The sequence below is a fragment of the Manis pentadactyla genome, chromosome Y (genome assembly GCF_030020395.1).
Source record: "Manis pentadactyla isolate mManPen7 chromosome Y, mManPen7.hap1, whole genome shotgun sequence".
Lineage (NCBI taxonomy): Eukaryota > Metazoa > Chordata > Mammalia > Pholidota > Manidae > Manis > Manis pentadactyla.
Window position 1 is genome coordinate 1,895,816 of NC_080039.1, and position 19,027 is coordinate 1,914,842.

The window sequence follows — 19,027 nt, forward strand, 5'->3', positions numbered from 1 at the left end:
GTGGGATTCATTCCAGGGATGCAAGGATGGTACAACATTCGAAAGTCCATCAACATCATCCACCACATCAACAAAAAGAAAGACAAAAACCACATGATCATCTCCATAGATGCTGAAAAAGCATTTGACAAAGTTCAACATCCATTCATGTTAAAAACTCTCAGCAAAATGGGAATAGAGGGCAAGTACCTCAACATAATAAAGGCCATCTATGATAAAGCGACAGCCAACATTATATTGAACAGCGAGAAGCTGAAAGCATTTCCGCTGAGATCGGGAACTAGACAGGGATGCCCACTCTCCCCACTGTTATTTAACATAGTACTGGAGGTCCTAGCTACGGCAATCAGACAAAATAAAGAAATACAAGGAATCCAGATTGGTAAAGAAGAAGTTAAACTGTCACTATTTGCAGATGACATGATACTGTACATAAAAAACCCTAAAGACTCCACCCCAAAACTACTAGAACTGATATCGGAATACAGCAAAGTTGCAGGATACAAAATCAACACACAGAAATCTGTGGCTTTCCTATATACTAACAATGAACCAACAGAGAGAGAAATCAGGAAAACATCTCCATTCACAATTGCATCAAAAAAAATAAAATACCTAGGAATAAACCTAACCAAAGAAGTGAAAGACTTATACTCTGAAAACTACAAGTCACTCTTTAGAGAAATTAAAGGGGACACTAACAGATGGAAACTCATCCCATGCTCGTGGCTAGGAAGAATTAATATCGTTAAAATGGCCATCCTGCCCAAAGCAATATACAGATTTGATGCAATCCCTATGAAACTACCAGCAACATTCTTCAATGAACTGGAACAAATAATTCAAAAATTCATATGGAAACACCAAAGACCCCGAATAGCCAAAGCAATCCTGAGAAAGAAGAATAAAGTAGGGGGGATCTCACACCCCAACTTCAAGCTCTACTATAAAGCCATAGTAATCAAGACAATTTGGTACTGGCACAAGAGCAGAGCCACAGACCAATGGAACAGACTAGAGAATCCAGATATTAACCCAGACATATATGGTCAATTAATATTTGATAAAGGATCCATGGACATACAATGGCGAAATGACAGTCTCTTCAACAGGTGGTGCTGGCAAAACTGGACAGCTACATGTAGGAGAATGAAACTGGACCATTGTCTAACCCCATATACCAAAGTAAACTCAAAATAGATCAAAGACCTGAATGTAAGCCATGAAACCATTAAACTCTTGGAAGAAAACATAGGCGAAAAACTCTTAGACATAAACATGAGTGATCTCTTCTTGAACATATCTCCCCGGGCAAGGAAAACAACAGCAAAAATGAGTAAGTGGGACTATATTAAGCTGAAAAGCTTCTGTACAGCAAAAGACACCATCAATAGAACAAGAAGGATCCCTACAGTATGGGAGAATATATTTGAAAATGACACATCCGATAAAGGCTTGACGTCCAGAATATATAAGGAGCTCTCACGCCTCAACAAACAAAAAACAAATAACCCAATTAAAAAATGGGCAGAGGAACTGAACAGACAGTTCTCCAAAAAAGAAATACAGATGGCCAACAGACACATGAAAAGATGCTCCACATCGCTAATTATCAGAGAAATGCAAATTAAAACTACAATGAGGTATCACCTCACACCAGTAAGGATGGCTGCCATCCAAAAGACAAACAACAACAAATGTTGGCGAGGCTGTGGAGAAAGGGGAACCTTCCTACACTGCTGGTGGGAATGTAAGTTAGTTCAACCATTGTGGAAAGCAGTATGGAGGTACATCAAAATGCTCAAAACAGACCTACCATTTGACCCAGGAATTTCACTCCTAGGAATTTACCCTAAGAATGCAGCAATCATGTTTGAGAAAGACAGATGCACCCCTATGTTTATTGCAGCACTATTTACAATAGCCAAGAATTGGAAGCAACCTAAATGTCCATCAATAGATGAATGGATAAAGAAGATGTGGTACATATACACAATGGAATACTACTCAGCTATAAGAAAAGGGCAAATCCAATCATTTGCAGCAACATGGATGGAGCTGAAGGGTATTATGCTCAGTGAAACAAGCCAAGCGGAGAAAGAGAAATACCAAATGATTTCACTTATCTGTGGAATATAAGAACAAAGGAAAAACTGAAGGAAGAAAACAGCAGCAGAATCACAGAACTCAAGAATGGACTAACAGGTACCAAAGGGAAAGGGACTTTGGAGGATGGGTGGGTAGGGAGGGATAAGGGGGGGAGAAGTAGGGGGGTATTAAGATTAACATGCATGGGGGGGTAGGAGAAAAGGGAGGGCTGTACAACACACAGAAGGCAAGTAGTGATTCTACAACATTTTGCTATGTTGATGGACAGTGACTGTAAAGGGGTCTATAGGGGAGACCTGGTATAAGGGAGAGGCTAGTAAACATAATATTCGTCATGTAAGTGTAGATTAGTGATACCAAAAGCAAAGCAAAAAAAAAATAGGGCAGTTCCTGTGTGGTAACCTCCAAAGAGTTCTACACAGGGGTATAAAGGGCATATAAAAGTGTAAGCAAAGGGTCTGTTTGTGTTTATACAGAGGATCAAAGCCTAATTGGGCTACCCCGAAAATGAACTAAGATACGATATGAAAAAGAACTTCCAACATCTGCACTCTCTGGAAGACTCATGCCAGAAGATGATCATCAAAAAACCCCAACAAAGATCCATGCACTGCTACAGCTGTAGATGCACTCATCCCACCAGTTCCTGGACTTGCCATGGGAATGAGGAAGGAGATATCTAAGCTGGCCTGTGCATACAGTAAAACAACAAAATTGACTGGATCTATACTGTTGGAACTCAACCAAGAATTTGGACAAGTGCAAATTGTAGCGCTCCAATGTCTTACAACTACAGACTATTTACTGTTAAAAGAACATATGGCATGTGAACAGTCCCCAGGAATGGGTTGTTTTAATTTGTCTGATTTCTCTCAGACTGTTCAAGTTCAGTTGGACAATATCCACCATATCATAGATAAGTTTTCACAAATGCCTAAGGTGCCTAACTGGTTTTCTTGGTTTCACTGCAGATGGCTGGTAATTACAGATATGCTTTGGTTATGTAACTATACTCCTATTATGTTAAACTGTGTGTGCAATTTAAGTAGTAGCTTAAAACCTATACATGCTGAAGTTACTCTACAAGAAGATATATCAAAGAAATAATCAATCTTCCCATGTTTTCTTCCGCCTGCTACTTCTATAGCTTTTCTTTTCCTTCCTAATTACAACCCTTAAATAGAATTCGTGCCTTATATCAAATTTACCGAGTATCATAATTCTTCCAAGTGGTAAAGATACCTCAAGACAAATGCTGGGCATAGAAGCCACAGGGCATAAATATGCAAAGAAGTAAAAAGCTAACTTTTTCAAACAATAAGGCTTCTCTCTCACTTACCAACTTCACATTTCCCTGTATGGCCCCGGAAGATGACTGGTTAGCCAGAGACGGGTAAGATTCCTCAAGGGAGGAACAACCTAAGACAGGCACAGTCGCAGGGGGGCCATCAGGTGAGAAATTGGGGATCAACAGAGGTGAGGCTTAGAACCTCATCCCCCCGTTCTGAGAGAAATCTTCTGCATACATGGATGTTTTATTGCCCTGGTCTAGCTTGGATTAACACATAGTCTACAGGCACACACCTGATCATCTACATGTGCTCTCTTACAACACTAAACTATGTTTTCTACCTTTATCTTGTATCTACCTACCACTTCAGCATTTTATTAAAAATAATAATAATAAAGAGAGAAATGTGGTATCCACATATAAATCAAGTATATAAACCAAATGTGTATTCATATTTGAACTGACTGTGTATAGTTCATAATGCATGAGCAAAACCGAAAGTTTCTGTGATGACTGCCCTTGTACTGTTCACCATGTAACTTATTCATTATGTAAGAATTTGTTTTCCATGTAAGAACTTGTTCGTTATGCTTCAGAAGATTGGAGACTGACAAAAATTAGGCTTGGGGTGGAATAATGATTGTGCATTTAGCATTGACTCCCCTATACAGAATTTTATTGTCGTTAACAATCATTTGATCAATAAATATGAGAGATGCCCTCACAAAAAAAAAAAAAAAAAAAAAAAAAAAGGACAGACTTCCAATGGTAAAATAAATTATTAACCGGGATGTAAGATATAGCATAAGGAATATAGTCAAGATATTGTAACAGCCTGGTAGGGTGATAGCTGGAACCTAGAATTATGTATATAAATGTTCTACCACTGTGTTGTACACTTGAAACTCATGTAATGTAATACTGTGTGTCAACTACCCTTCAATAAAAAATAATTATTAAAAAAAAAAAAAAAACATCAGCAAGTAGTCCTAAGATTCAGAGTAATGGACAAAGCAGCCCTGGGGGCAAGATCAGGAGGGTGAAGTATTCTTAAAATAGGAAAACATCTGTGAAGTTTTAAAATTAAAAACAAAAGAAGGAAGATAATCCAAAGCAAGGGAAAAAGCGTAAGAAAACTGAATTAAGAAGTAAGTCTCAGTGATAGCAGGGTGAAAAATAAAAATATGAGTTTGAAAGTGTTTTTAATCGTAACGTGAAGAGGGAGGAGATGGTAAGCAAATGCTAAACAGCAGAGAAAACAAGAGGAAGTAAAGCAAAATATTCCTCATGCACAGAGACAGCAGAATTAAACCATCATGAAACCATAAAAGGTTAAAAAATCAGGTTCAAGGACAGAGAAGGAGGCAACACTAGAGAGAATCAAACATACAGGGTAAAGCAGAAACCCAAAAAGACACTTAAAGGCATCCATTAAGAAACAGAAAATACCAGAGGCAAAGTTAATGAGAAGAGAAACAGTTCAGAAGAAAAAAAAAAAGGAAATAATGGCAGCATAGGAAAGAGAAACAGGCACAAAATGAAGATCTACGGTACAAAGCAAGTCACAGGGATTCCAAAGGAGGAAAACAAGGGACAGACTGCATAAGACAGAGAGATGGGGTAGAAAAAGAGGACAGGACCAGTACACAAAGTCTGACAGGTACAGAAACACAGCGCCAAAGTACTTCTATCCTTTGAGAACTCGAATGACAAGGGAGCAAGTGTGAACAGAACCCTGAAATTGGGGAGGAACAGTTCATACAGATTTTTTTTAACCAAATTTAAAAGAAAGAAAAAGACAGATAGTGGGACAGAAACACCAAGAAGAGGGGAGATAGAAAAATAAGCACACAGGAAGTGCAAAAAATAGATCCAAAAATTCAGAGATTCAAAGCAGATGAGCAGGGAAGAAGACATTGAAAACGAAAAGGTGATAAACAAGATAGAAACTGCAATGCAGAGATCGGAAGGAAAAGTTTTGAGAGAAACATCTGTGAAAGAGAAGTCCATTTTAGCAGGAAAATAGAAATACAAGGGTGACGAGTCACAGAGAGTCATCTCAGATCAAATGAAGCAAGAAACAGACGGAAAGCCACAGTAACGAGAGAGCCTGCCGAGACCATAAGCACGTAAGGGACGGAGGGAAACGTCACTGGTGAGCCCAAACCAAGGACGGCCGAAACAGCGACAAGCAGGGAGGAACCTGACTATTCACGCATCATCACCAGCCACAAAACCACAGGAGAATCCCGTGCCCTAGGGGAGCTCACCGTGAGAACACTTCACCCTTGAGATGACGGCTGAGGGACTAGCAGTAAGCCGGGGTCTTAGCTCTTGGGCCACGACGGACTTAGCTCTGCGCAAAGCGAAGAAGTACCTCGGAGACCATGGTGACTACCCTGCGGTGTCGCGGTCTCGCAGCACGAGAACTCCTCTGTCTCCCCAAGAGATGTCGGCCTCCGCAATTACCATTATGACCGTCACGTGGCAACCGCGATTGTAAGCGTAGTTCTGCAACCGGAGGGCGGAGAGACAGAACTAGAGCCACGTTGAAAGACGCTTATGCTGTAGATAAATGAGAAGAAATAAATGGTTTTGATCGCTGACATCCCGAGTGTAAGTAGTTAGTGATTTAAATGGCCTGGGAGTGGAGCTTTAGGTGTATCGAGTCTCCACCTGGAAACCAAGAGGCGAAGGGAAGGCCAGGCCTCTCTCCACAGTAGTTTTCCACAATACATAATAGTTACCTCCTTGGTAGCAGCAAACGGCAATAATACATTAAGTTTAATAACAGTGATTATATAGGCAATCACTTTCCGTTACAATGCACTGCTAATGTTTTGCCATGTAAAAGCTAATGTTTTGCCATTTAATCAAATTTTTGCTTTCAGAATTTTTGTTCTAATTCTTAATTCCTTGGAACGATGGAGCCTATGGTCTCACATTACTAATTTGGGGATCCTGGAAGAAATGTTAGGATTCTGTGCAGCTCTTAGACCTGAAAGCCAGGCTTGTTAGTTGCTGAGAACTTCCTTTTTGCTTTCTTTCAGGCAAATATCTAAGGTACTCAAAATGGTGTGCCTTGTATCAATGCATTAAAGTCAGCTGCTGACGACCTGCTGCTCCCTTTGAGTGACACATTGCCATCTTTGTGGAATCATGTGTGTCCCCTGGGCTATGAGTGCACCGGTGGTGGAGGAGGTCAGGGTACCAACAAGGGGAACACAATGAGATTGGGAGGCATGTGTCCTCTAGAGGTAGAAAGGGCCACCAGGTACTGACTTTTAAAGGGACTTGGGTGTGGCTTTAAGCTGGAGTCAATAAGCTTGGATCTGCCCAGAGATGTTGATTTACATGTGGTTACTGCGACAAGCCTGTATTCCATCTTGTTATCCCCACACAATACAGTATGAAAATCCCCTTGATATTTTATGGGATTCAACACAGAATAGGGTGTGTTGGGAAGCCTCCTACAATAGTGGAGAATAAAAGCTTCACTTCATTCTAACCTTTCCCCATGGGAGAAATCATGCACTGAGGAAGACTAGTTCCATACTTCCCCAGACTACTGTGGGAAATGAGCGACATGGGCAATGTTTTTATGCCCCTCTTCAATGCACTTATTCTCAGAAATTTTGTGTCGTAGTGAACTGGAACATTTCAGCTGGGCTGGCTTGTGTGACGAAAGCTATCCATATTCACACGTCATGATCTGAATTGCTGTTGAGTGGGAGGCTCTAGAACCTTATCACTGACATCTTTTTCAGCAAATATTTGGTCATTCATTTCCAATGATATCGCGTGATTATCACATTTCTGATAGGTACCACACAGCAATATCAGGTTTTCTCATGCATATTTTTGATAGGTGGTCATCCTTTTAAATGTGCCACTTTTACAATTAAACAGCAACATGAAACCCAAATTTCAGTGTGTTAACTTATTCATTTTGTATTACCATTTCAGAAAGTGACTTAGAGAAAGTGGAGGCACTTAAACTTTATCTTTTGTAAACCAGAATAATTTTCTTCTGAGGAAGCAAAACATCCTGTCTCTACATGCAGAGTGGCTTTTCAGCGTAAAATGTCCTACTACGAACCAGGTACTGTCATACATCTTTGCCATTAGAAAATATCAGAATGCATTTGGTATTGTCGCATAATAACTTTAAGTTCACTCCACGAGAGTTCTCTTGTTTCTATAAGGCTTGGATCTTTCTTGGGATCATGAAGACAGAGAAAAGATGGTTTCTGAATGTCTGTACACTGTAAAAAAAAAAGAAGAAGAAGAAACAGCAAGAAACAATAACACATACCGCGATCAATTTCCAGAAACTGACCCTAGAAATACAAAAGTTTTAATGGCCTAAAATAGTATTTTAAGTAGATGTCATGGACATAATGAAAGCACTGAAAAGGAATTCTGAAACTAAATGACATTAGGGGAAAATGCATGAAAGAAAGTAGGATATCAGCAGAAAGAAAGGAAGAAGAAAGAAGAAGGACAAGGAAGGGGGAAGAGGAGGGGGAGGAGGAGCAGGGGCAGGGGAAGCGGTAGGGGAGACGGAGGGCGATGGCGGGGTGGAAGAGGTCAGGGGAGGGGGAAGGGAAGGGGTAGGGCGATGGGAAGGAGGATGACAGGGAGGGGGAGGAGAAGGGTGCGGGGAGAAGAGGGAAGGGAAGGGGAGGAAGAGGAGCGGAAGGAGGAGGGTAGGGGGCAGAAGAGGAGCAGAAGAGGTAGGGGAAGGGGAGGAGGAGGAGCTCGGGGAGGGGCAGGGGGAGGGGCGACGAGGAGGGGGAGTGAAGGAGGGGAGGGGAGGGGAAGACGTCAAGGAGGGTGAGTGGTGGAGGGAGAGGAAAACTGACCAAATAGATTCTGGAGTTCAAAACTGTTAGCGAGCTTTCATTCAGAGCGCTTACCGTAAAAGTTGACTGGGCGGAAGAAACAATCAGCCAACTTGAAAACAGCTTATTTCACATCACTGGGTGGCAGAAAACAAGAAAAAAGAGTAAAGGTCAAATAGTGAAAGGGACTTATGGGGTGCTACACTGTGCAACCGAACTCGTGCATGACAGAAATTCCAAAGGAGAGATAAATGTCCATAAACTTTGTGTCAAGAAAGAATGGCTGAAAGCTTTGCCAATCTGACTCGGTATGCGGATGTACAGACTCCAGACTATCAAGGAACTCCAAACAGAATGCACACAGAGCACCAGACAAAGGCAAACAGCCATTCACCCACCCGAAGTTAAATACAAAAGGAACCAGAAAGCGGTAGGAGAACAGTTAGTCATCTCATAAATTGGGGCAATGCATAAGCCAGTCAGCGGATTGCAAAAATCAGTACAGGCCATAATGAGATAGCATATTAAAGATGAGGGGAAAAAATGCCAACCAAGAAAATAGTAACCAGCAAAAGGTCCTTCAAATATAAAGGAGTATTTAATGCATTCTAAGCAACGTAAAATAAAAAAAGCGAAAGGAGACCATCAATGCAATTTGTCATGCAAGAAATGCTAATGGAAAAAGAAAGAAATGCTAAAGGATGTGCTTCAAGACAGAGAATGACACCACATAGCTTTATGAGGCCACTAAAAATACAAAGTACTTTGATAAAGCAAATAAAGTGTAAGTAGAAGAAAATCTATTACTGTTTCAGGAACAGAGAATTCAAATAACAAAGACATTTTTGACATGAAAAACTCTCCAATCAAGGTGCAGATTAACGGAATATATAAAATGCACAGCCTAACATCCCACAAAATCTCTCTTTCATCTAAAAAACAAATATGTTTCATGTTTAAATATCAAAGAAGAAATTCCACACAAAGCATTACCACTAGTGGTATATAGACTAACACTAACAAGAATATGCTCAAAGTCAAAACAGGGTTGAATTAAAACCACCAAAAGCTGGTATGTGATGGTAAGTGACTGAGAATTCTTTCCTAAATTTTCCTCTATTTTAAATGTACAACATAGTACTTCAACAATTACTCATATTATTAAATCCCCAACACCTGGTGTGGGTACTATCAATCAACATAGAAACATGCTACAAAATCACTGACTCTGTAGTCTCTATGCTGTACTTCCATCCCCTGAACAACTTATATTGCGATTGCAAATGTTTGTGCCCCTTTACTCCCCCTCACTCTTCTGCCCTGCCCTCTCCGTCCCCTCTTCCTTGGTAACCCCTAGTCACTTCTCAGTGTCTATGAGTCTACTGCTGACTTGGCTCTTCTGTTTTCCTTTGCTTTTATGAGTGAAATCATATAGTATTTTTCTTTCTCCACATGGCTTATTTCACTGAGCAGAATACCCTCTAGCTCCTTCCATGTTGTTGCAAATGTCAGGATTTATTTTCTTTTTATAGCTGAATAATAATATTCCATTGTGAATATGTTCCACATATTCTTCATCCATTCATCTACTGATGGACACTCAGGTTTCCTCGATATCTTGGCTATTACAAGTAGTTTTGTGATAAACATAGGGATGCATATGTCTTTTCAAAGCAGGGGTTTTGTTTTCTTCAGATAAATTTCTAGAAGTGAAATTACTGGATCAAATGGTATTTTTATTTTTAGTTTGTTGAGGGACCTCTGTATGGCTTTCCAAAGCAGTTGCTCCAATTTACACTCCCACCAACAGTGTAGGTGGGTTCCCATTTCTCCGAATGCTTGCCAGTATTTTTTGTTGTTCCTTGTCTTTGGATAGTGGCCATTCTGACTGGTGTCAGGCTATAGCTAATTGTGGTTTTAATTTGCATTTCCCTGATGATTCGCAATGTGGAGCATCTTTTCATGTGCCTATTAGCCATTTGTATTTATGCTTGGGAGAAATGTCTACCCATTTTTAATAGGGTTATTTGTTTTTTTTTGTGTTGAGGCTTAAGAGTTCTTTATAAATTTTGGATATTTACTACAAAAATTTAAGGTAAGATTACAGCAAGAATATCAAGCTAGTGAGATCCAGAAGGTAATACTGAACATTTTGTCAGTTTTAACCATAAATTTATCTCTGGTATTATTTCTAAGACTCTTCAGCAATGGAAACTATGGTAGATAAAACTTTTCTTACCACTTTATTGAAGATAGTCATTATTTCTATGCTAAATATCAGAGCACTCAAAGTCAAATAAAAAAAGTCAAGATTGACATTTTAAATAGAATTTGACATTAGCCAGGTATAAAAATATTTTGTAGTATATGAGTGTTAAAAGTTAATTCTATCATTCTGTAATGTATTTTTTAGCTCTTTTGTCCAGAGTTCTGTACTGTTTATTTTTAGAACACTCTCTCTCCATGCCATGGCAAATAGACCAGAGAGAGTTGGTGAAGATTACCAATAACCTTCATTTATGTATCATTTTCCCATATTCAGAGCATATTAATGTAGTTTAGGTCATTTTACCTTTCTCAAGTATCTGCAAAGAAGAACTTGTCTCCATTCTATTAATGAGGAATCTCAGGTTCAAGGAGCTTGAAATGTCTTTTCTCACATCTAACCATCAGCAAGTGGTAGAACCAGGTTCAAATCCAGATTTTCTGACTCAAAATGGGTAACTCTACCTCAGACAAGGCAATGAAGAGTCCCACTATATTAATTTCATTTCTGATCCATTCCCAGACCCAGTCAAAATCTTGGCATTTCCCCAGAATATATGTAACCTCAAGAAAGTAGTTGCAATGACTAGATTTCCCTGTTTAAACCAGCTCATGTATTTGTATTTCAGCAATACCTACAGTACTTGGAAAAGAATCTATGACCATTTATCAAGTTGGGTATGGTTTGATCTCTGACAGAAAGAAAATTTACACCACAATTTTTGGAACTCCAAACTGAGGGATATGGAATTAATGCAGGGCTTTTTTCTAAGTTATCTTGACTTTCATGAAAAGGTCAGAAGGAATTTCCTTCATTGTTCTTTACATTTTTTTAAAACACTTTCTAATCTCTATAAATAACAAATAATTGGTCTGTCTAGATTTAGATTTTCTGTTTCTTCCTTGTTCAGACTTGGAAGGTTGTATTTTTCTAGGAAGTTGTCCATTTCTTCTAGGTTTTCCAGCTTGTTAGCATGTATATTCTCACAGTATTCTCTAATGATTCTTTGTATTACTGTGGGGTCCATCGTGATTTTTTCCTTTCTAGTTTCTGATTCTGTTGATGTGTGTAGATTCTCTTTTTCTTTTAATCAGTCTGGCTAGGGGCTTATCAATTTTGTTTATTTTCTCAAAGAACCAGCTCTTGGTTTCACTGACTTTTTTCTGTTGTTTTATTCTTCTCAATTTTATTTATTTCTTCTCTGAGCTTTATTACATCACTGCTTCTGCTGACTTTGGGCCCCATTTGTTCTTCTTTTTGCAATTTCAACAATTGTGACTTTAGACTATTTATTTGGGATTGCTCTTCCTTCTTTTAATTGGCCTGGATTGCTAGAAACATTCCTCTTAGAACTGCCTTCGCTGTGTCCCACAAAAGTCGGGGTATTGTGCTGTTGTTGTCAATTGTTGCCACATATTGCTGGATCTCTTTTTTAATTTGGTCATTGATCCATTGATTATTTAGGAGCATGTTGTTACGCCTCCATGTGTTTGTGAGCCTTTTTGTTTTCTTTGTACAATTTATTTCTGGTTTTATACCTTTGTGGCCTGAGAATTTGGTTTGTAGAATTTAAATCTTTTTGAATTTAGTGAGACTCTTTTTGTGACCTCGTATGTGGTCTATTCTGGAAAATGTTCGATTGTGCACTTGAGAAGAATGTGTATCCTGCTGCTTTTGGGAATAGAGTTCTGTAGATGTCTATTAGGTCCATCTGTTCTAGTGTTGAATTGCAATTTTACTGACTTTATCCTGGATTTTACTCTTTGTAAGAGTTGGACTATGAAATTCCCAAGAATCCTTTCATTTATTTCCAGTTTAAGGAACAGTGGTGCTCACCTCTCCCTAATGTGAGCCCTCCCTTCCACTTGCTTCCCCACTTGATGCCCAGCTACTGTCTGTACTCATCTCCATACCATCCCAGCAGTTCATAGCCTGGCCTGATGACCTGGCAGGTTCCGTAGAAGATTTGCCTGTGATACTGAAAGTCCACAGGGTTCTGCTCTTCATTGTCCCTGGTAGTTTACATACCTAAAATTAAGCAGTCCAAAGGGAAGAAACCACAGGCATAAAATTCCAGCTACTTATCATACCCACATCCAGGTCCATGCCTGATGTTTATGGCTGGCTTTGATGCTGCCACCACCCCTTACTGTTCCTGGGGAATCTTCTGTACATACCTCTGTCTCCTTCACAGTATCATGTGAATTACTATTGCCATGTCTTTCTTACAGTGCTCATCCTGCCTAGAATGCTTTCCTCCCTTGCCTAATTATTTTCTAAATCCTAATTTCGGACATAATCTCCATCTCAGTTTGCCATAAAATTCACTGATGTTTAGCTTCTATAAGTTAAGTCTGTTTTGTAACACAGAAATTTGTGCTTCATTATGGGCTCTGCTTCTATATTAGCACATATCAGCCTAACTTATAGCCTGTTTTGAGATGCCTTTGTCCAATCTCTCCGCCCTTTATTTAAGGTACCATTTACTTGCTTCCCCCGGGTTTCTACAGAAAATGGAAGACCTTTTTCCTTAGCATAATAGCACAGGACAACAATGGTTCATTCACATTCTGTATCCCTCTGTTAAGGGAAAGGGCTGGGTCATCAAGCCCAGAGGTTCACGGACATACGGCAGCTTATTTGTATGCAGGCTTAAGAACCCAGTTCTAATTAGACATGAATCTAAGAAGATTTGTTGCCCTCCCTTGTTCTAATTTATCTTGGAATTGTGCACTTCTTGAAAAAAATAGGAAAATTATAGTTAAATTATCATGAAATCAAGGTTTGAGTGTGCTTGTCTGCAATATATTCTCTATAAGAACATGGATTATAATGTGTTTAGTTAAAGAATTCCCTTGTCAGAACTGGAACATAGTAAATGCCTAATAAATATTGATTAGATAAGTTAAAGTATGTGAATCCAGGCTCCTCGGGGATTCTTCCAGAGATGACATTCTGTCTAGCCAGAGATTTATATTTGAGAAGACATACTATCTTTTAATTTCTTGTTTTTTTTCTAAATATCTCTTGAAAAAAAACAAAACAAAACACTGTATGGAGAGAAAGGTGAAACAGAGGCTTGAGGGAGACAACTGAGGGAGGCATGATGAGAAGGAAAGGAGTAGGACATTGTGGGAGTCAGATGTCCTCTCCGATACTCATAAATCTTTGCCTTACCTCATCCAGTTGGCCCAATATTCATCCTTTCCATCCACGTACCCAGGAGTTTTTCCTGTGGTGATCTGAATTACGGAAAGACAAGTTAAAGGACTTTTTGCTGGGGAATGTAACAGAAGAAGTGTTATACTATACCGTTATCAATGTGCTTTCATCCTGCATGGACTCAGTCACCAAATGCATGTGACATGTTCCTCAGCCATCGTCTACATATCTGAATCAATTTGCCCAGTCAGAGCAAGGGCCCTGCAGGGAGAAGCCACTCGTCTATGTCGGTACTTCCATGCACCCAGCTACCCTCTGGTATTTACCTGGGAGCTCCTTGTTGATGCAAAGTCCACCCAGTACACAGAGCTGACCGTGTTATCTCCATCCATGTTCTGGCATGTAGAAGGTCAGAATCCATCAATCCACAATAGGGCTGTGGGAATCAAGAGAACAGGGGAAGAAATAGAGGCTTCTTACCATCCAGGACTACCTGCTGTTGGCTGCCCCACAGCCTTTGAGGTGTATTCCAAGAGTCCCAGTCATTATCATCTTGCTCCTGAGTTCCTTTGAAAACGTTTAAAAATTTTTTTTTATATTTTGGCTGCACTATTGGTGGTAGAATATACTATAATATGGATCATCTCTACTTCTGTATTTATTTATTCATTACTAGACCTCAACCACAGTCTTCTTTTTCCCCTTCCACCTCTCTCTGCCTCTAGGATGTGCTGTATGCAGTCATGCACTTTGTATTAATATATTAGAAATCTACAAATATGTTTTGTACTTTTATACTGTTGGACACTTATAATCAAAACTTTTACTAGGGTATTGAATAAATTTAGTCTTATTAGAAAATTAAAAAAAAGAAAATGTTCTGCTCATCGTCATCCCTGGCCCAGTTTACATATCTAAAATTTCAGTAGGCAAAAGGGAAGAAACCACAGCATAAAATTCCTCTTCATCTCCTGTGATATTACCCTCACAGGGGCCAAAGTGCAGACCCAATGGCAGATCAGATGTTTCCTTACACACTCCAAGCCCAGCCTCAGGAATGCTCAATGGTCTGATTTTCAGCCAAGTGGGAAGAGTGATTGCTGAGCAGTTGAGGTTTCCCTTGTTAACTGCAGTGTCCTTTGCAAATATAGCAGACCCATGAGGAGCACAACTGTCAATGACTTTCTGACACCTCTCACAATCTGGAGATGAGAGCAACATTTGTTAAGAAAAGCATAGTGCACGTTCTTGGATATAGAGTTCAGAAAGAGTGCCAGCACTCACACCATTTAGCTTCAGTCCTATACTCCAAGTGAGCAGAAGAAGGGAATAATGTGCGGACTAAAAGATGAGATGAAATTACTGTACCAAGACACAACAGCCTTCTCTGAGTGGGCCAAAAGGGTCACTTAAAGAGGTTGTTGTCATCCTGGGGCTCGCTGACCTCTTGGGATGCACAGACCTTTCTTTCTCGCAGGCTACATATCTTTCCTTCAGTCGCCTTACTCCCAAGTTCTAAGTTGGAGAAGAGTAGGTACGTGAGGTTGGTGAGGTCTGGAATGTTAATTCCTTTTGTTCAGAAAATGAATTCTCTTTCCATAAAATGATCCCCTGTCCTTCTACACACACTGGTTTTCATGCCATTAACTACTGGTTCAGCAAGACTAGGATTCAACACTAAGGATGTTTAATTGAATTTCAGTTATTCTCATTATCAGGTTAAACTTCCCAAAGTTCATAGTTACAAAATGGTTCGTTTAAACATTTATTCATTCAGAGAATATTTGTTGAGGGCATGTAACATGGTGAGGCATTAAACAAAGGTCTGGGCATACAATACCAAGAAAGTATGGTCTGTTATCACAGACAGATGGATTGGACAACTTGCACAGGCCAATTCTTTTATTTTTAAATTATTGTTTTCAAAAAATACATGAGCTATGTATCCTTCTCTTCACTGTACAAATTAACATTCACGAACTCAGAGAACGTATAAGATTTTCCCAAGTCCCTGGTGCTAATTTCAGGCCTCAGGTTAGTCCAGCTTAAACCCAGGCCTATCCAAGTTCAAGCCACATGTCTTCGCCATATTCATCACTTTCTATAGGATTGAGAGAGACTAAAATTTTTCTTCTTACCAATTTTTTTTCCTGAGTGATGTCCAGAGGTACTTGCTTTCCCTGAGGGGACACTTGCTTCTGAGCCTCCTCTGAGCCACTTATGTTCAGAAAGTTTGCTGTTTCTGACAATTCCTTCAAACTATATTCATTACTTAGTGACACCTTGGGTGTCCCCTTCAATGGGAGAGTCACGTGTTAAAAGATGATATGCATTCATTTACTTTTTTAAGGCTTATGATTTGTTTTCACATGCATGACTTTAGTTAATACTTCAATAACCCTTGCAAATACAGCAGGAATCTGAATACTAGAGGGAAAAGAAAGGGCCTAAGTGGGCAGTGAAAACAAGAGTAGAACCCCTGTAATTTTTTAAATTCAAAGTATCATTGATCTTATGTTCATTTCAAGTATAGAGGCTTGGCCTTCCCTTTGCCTCTTGGTTTCCAGGTGGAGAATCGGTACACCTAAACTCCACTCCCAGGCCATTTCAATCACCAACTAAATACACTCGGGATATCAATGATCAAGCCCATTTCTTCTCGTTTATCTAAAGCATAAGTCTTTTGATGTGGCTCTAGTTCCATCTTTCTGCCTTCCAGTTGAAGAACTATGCGTACAAATGCGGTTGCCAAGTTAAGGTCCTAACGGTAATTGTTGATGCAGTCATCTCCAGGGGAAACAGAGGAGGTCTCGCATCGTGAGACTACCACTCGCGAGACCACCGCTCGCCTGCCCAACATTCGCGAGACCACCGCTCGCGAGACCAACATTCGCGAGATCACCGTTCGCGAGAAAACTTTCCCGAAACCATATGTGAGACCACACTTCTCGAGCCCAGGCTCGTGAGAACACCGTGATTGAGACCAACAATCGCGAGACCAACTTCGCGAGACTACCAATCACAATCCTGAGGTGTAGTCAACGTGGTCTTCGAGGGTGCGGAGGTAAGTCCTTCGTTGCCCAAGAGCTAAAACTGCAGCTTACTGCTAGTCTCTCAGCCGTCATCTCAAGGGTGAAGTGTTCTCACGGTGAGCTCCCCTAGGGCACAGGATTCTCGTGTTGGTTTTGTGGCTGGTGATAATGCGTGAATAGTCAGGTTCCTCCCTGCTTGTCGCTGTTTCGGCCGTCCTTGGTTGGGACTCACCAGAGATGTTTTCCTCCATCCTTTACAAGCTTATGGTTTAGTCAGGCTCTCTCGTTACTGTGGCTTTCCGTCTGTTTCTTGCTTCATTTTATCTGAGATGACTCTGTGACTTGTCGCCCTTGTATTTCTACTTTACTGCTCAAACGGACTTTTCTTTCACAGATGTTTCTCTGAATATTTTTCCTTCCCATCTCTGCATCACAGTTTCTCTTGTTTATCACCTTATCGTTTTCAGTGTCTTCCTCTCTGCTCATCTGCTTTAAATCTCTGAATTTTTTAGAATCTATTTTTTGCACTTCCTGTGTGCTTATTTTTCTATCTCCTCTCCTCTCTTATTGGTGTTTCTATGACCCACTGTCTGTCTTTCTCTTAAATTTGGTTTAAAAAATGTGTATGAACTGTTCCTCCCCAGTTGCGGAATTTTGTTCACACTTGCTCGCTTGTCATTCGAGTTCTCAAAGGATAGAAGTACTTTGGCGCTGTTTTTCTGTAACTGTCAGACTTTGTGTACTAGCCCTATTCTCTTTTTCTCCCCCATATCTCCTTGCTATGTAGTCTGTCCCTTTTTATCCTCCTTTGGAATCCCTGTGACTTGCTTTTGGTTGTGGAGCTTCATTTTGTGCCATTTTTCTCTCTTTCCTGTGCTGCCATTATTTCCATTTTTATTCCTTCTGAGCCTTTTCTCTTCTCATTATCTTTGTCTCTGGTATTTTCTGTTTCTTCATAGAGGCCTTTAAGTCTCTTTTGGTTTCCGTGTGATCCTGTACATTTGATTCTCTCTAGTGTTGCCTCCTCCGTCCTTGAACCAGACATTTTTTATCCTTATATTCTTTTATGATGGCTAAATTGTGCTATTTCACTCCATGAGTATTATTTTGCTTTACTTCCTCTTGTTTTCTCTGTTGTTTAATGTTTACTTACCGTCTCCTCTCTCGTCACATTATGATTAAAAACACTTTTGAAATCATTTTTGTGTTTTTCACCCTGCTATTACTGAGATTCACTTCTTGTTTCACTTTTCTTAGGCTTTTTCCCTAGCTCTTGATTATCTTCCTTTTTATGTTTTTAATTTTAAAACGTCACGTATGTCTTCTCGTTTTTAGAATATTTTACCCTCCTTATCTAGCCACTAGGGCTGTGTTCTCCATTAATCTGAATAATAGAGATAGTTGCTGATGTTTTTATTATTTTTCTCCCATCCCCTTCCACGATTAAAGGAATAAGACATAAAACATAGGATCAAGGGAAGGGAGCAACATTGGATGCTTTTCTTGCTCATCTTTTGGCTTCTTACCATCCTCTTATTTTAATTAATTAATGTGTTTGTTTATTTTTATTTTGGTGTTGTTAATGTACAGTTACTTAAACATTATGTTTAGTAGACTCCCCATATTATCACGTCCCCACCACACACCCCATTATAGTCACTGTCGATTAGCATAGTAAGATGCTACAGAATCATTGTTTGTCTTCTTTGTTTATACTGCCTTTCCCATGACTCTCCACTACATTGTTTGTGCTAATTTTAATGCCCCTTGTACCCCCTCATCCTTCCTTTCCCACCCATCCACCACAGTTCCTTTCCCTTTGGTAACTGTTAGTCTATTCTTGGGTTCTGTGAGTCTACTGCTGTTTTGTTCCTTCAGTTTCTTCTTTGTTCTTGTACTCCACAGATGAGTGAAATAAATCATCGTATCCTTGTCTTTATCCCCTGGCTTATTTCACTGAGCAAAATACTCTCTAGCTACATCTATGTTGTTGCAAATGGTAGGATTTTTTTCTTCTTATGGCTGAATGATATTCCATTGTGTATATGTACCGCATCTCCTCATCCAGTCATCTACTGAGGGACACTTACCTTGCTATTGTAAATGTTGCTGCAATAAACATAGGGGTGCCTATGGATTTTTCAAACTGGGCCCCTGAATTCTTAGGGTAAATTCCTAAGAGTGGAATTCCTGGGTCAAATGGTATTTCTATTTCGACTTTTTTGAGGAACTGCTGTACTGCTTTCCACAGAGATTGAACGAGTTTACATTCCCACCAGCAGTGTAGGAGGGTTCCCCTTTCTCCACATCCTCACCAACATTT

The 19,027-nt window shown here is 39.8% G+C and overlaps 1 pseudogene; it reads right to left on the minus strand.

Annotated features, from left to right (window-relative positions):
- Nucleotides 1–7,624: 7,624 nt before the first annotated feature.
- LOC130682179 (histone-lysine N-methyltransferase PRDM9-like) lies at nucleotides 7,625–16,376 on the minus strand (annotated as a pseudogene).
- Between the last annotated feature and the right edge of the window lie 2,651 nt (nucleotides 16,377–19,027).